Below are 2,407 nucleotides of genomic sequence, written 5' to 3' on the forward strand. Positions count from 1 at the left end.
CAAGGCAAGTTCACACTATGATCATACTTTTCAATACCCATTTTTTTACTATGGATTAGTTTCACCCTCAAAGACTGCATGAGTAGGATTGGGAACATGTGGTTATGCTATGTAGTTCATGTGGTAGGAACCTATGACCTTTGATCACCCCGGGAATATTCATTATATCATATATTGCTTAGCCATGCTCGTAGACGGGGATTGGTATGTGTGATCCATGTAAGTTGTGAGAGTTAATAATTTTGGGATAACCTAAGGTGGCAACTTTAATACACATCTGGGTGGATTGTTTGGGGCACCTGGAGTAACTCGTGCTTGCCCAAGGGGAATCCCGGAGTACCCGTGTGATTACCCTAGGTCCGCCACCCAGGCTCAAAGGTTTCATAAGATATTTCATGCCTAGAAACTTCCATGTGCAGCCACAAGCCATTATGGGCTCTGGCATAGTTGAGTAAGTTGTGTGACCTCTTTCCGTGGTAGACTAGCTGAGGTAGGGGAAAGTAGGTGTACCGGTCTATCCAGGGTTAAGGGGAAATACTTCAGAAAGACTATGTCTCGATCTTCCGATCATGGAGGTGGTCGAGTCTTGTGGGGAAAAGTGCGCAAACCTCTGCAGAGTGTACAAACTAATCATGATTAGCCGTGTCCCCGGTTATGGACAACTTGATTATCTAGAAGTGAATTATTGGTTGATCTCATCACTCTTTTTAATGAAATTTTTGGGTTACTAATAACTTGGGAATTTTGGGATTGAGTTGGAGGAACCTTCTCAATAATGGCATTTTAATTTAGTAGTAAATAAAAATTTATTCCTTTGTTGTAGGATAAAATTGGCTTTATGCAAAAATTAAACTTAGAGCCTCCACCAGCTAAATTTGCATATAGAGATAGTCTTTTTTTATCATTATTATTCTATGGTGTGAAATTGCCAGCATATTCCATGTGCTGACCTACACGGCTGCAATGTCTCATGTTGCAGACTTTTCCGACGAGGATTAAGGTGCGATAGGTCGTTGTTCTGCACTCAGTTTGCCATGGATGGACTCATTTACCTTCGATGCTTCCGTAGTTATTTTATTTTACATGGCCTTTGGCCATATTATTGTAATAAATACTCTTTTGAGGATCTCGATGTAATAAAGTGTGTGATTGAACTCTGTTATAATTCCTTGAGTACTATGTGTGTCAGCATACCGATCCAGGGATGACACCTAAGCACAGAGACTTCGATCCATTTGGGTCGGGTCGCTACAAGATGGTATCAGAGCACACGCTGACTGTAGGACGCGACCACTAGCAAATGGAAAGCCATAGGAAGAAAACTCTATTTTACGACTTCCTTCAATATCCGTTGGTCTATACTCATCTCTATTCATTTATATCTCTTCTCCACTTCAATAAAAAAGTTGTTGAACCCCATCACCAAGTTGCTCAGCCCGAGGAGACCATGACCTATGGAGACATCATTGACGAAGAAGAAGAAGAAGCTAGAGTCGACTTTGATTTGAGAAGATTTAGTTCAGACCACCACTACCAAGTTGAGTCCAACGAATGATTGCGGTAGTATGAAGAGATCATATCTCTTGTGGATATGACCTTACCTGTATGTTTTTGCTTGTGTGGTGTGATCTGTGTGAATTGCTTGATTTGAAGTTTTCTTGCTATCATAAGCATATGGGTAGTGATTTATCTCATTAGGCCATTATTTCCATTCTAATTTCTCATCCACTCTAAACCTCATAGATGCCTCCAAGATGTGACCCGGAATTCCCACTGGAACTTACCCAGTTGATCCAGAACCAGAATGCTTTCATGCAGCTACTCATCCAGAATCAGAACCAGAACAACAACAACCCACCGCCACCACCCCCGGTCGACAACCTTACCCATTTCCTGAGGTTGAATCCACCCGTGTTCTCTAGCAGCACGGAGCCGATCGTTGCAGATGACTGGCTTCGCAAGATCAGAAGAGAGCTGACCACCGCAGGATGCACTGACACTAAGAAGGTGCACTTTGCCGCACATCAACTGGATGGACCAGCAGCCTCGTGGTGGGAGAATTACACCACCACATTCTCCATAGCCAATGTGACTTGGGATCAGTTCCAACAGGCATTCCGTACCGCACATGTTTCAGCCGGAGCTATGAGTCTGAAGAAGCGTGAGTTCCGCAACTTACGCCAAGGAGGACTCAAGTGAACTCTCTATCGGGAGTTGTTCAGGAGGAAGTACCAGTTGTGAAGGATTATCCTGATGTATTCCCCGAGGAATTGCCTGGCATGCCACCGGATAGGGACATAGAGTTTTTGATCGAATTTTTACCAGGCACCGGACCAATACCCAAGAGACCGTACCGGATGCCCGCAAATGATCTGGAGGAAATTAAGAAGCAGGTTAAGGAATTATT

Source organism: Triticum aestivum, chromosome 7B, assembly GCF_018294505.1.
Source record: "Triticum aestivum cultivar Chinese Spring chromosome 7B, IWGSC CS RefSeq v2.1, whole genome shotgun sequence".
Lineage (NCBI taxonomy): Eukaryota > Viridiplantae > Streptophyta > Magnoliopsida > Poales > Poaceae > Triticum > Triticum aestivum.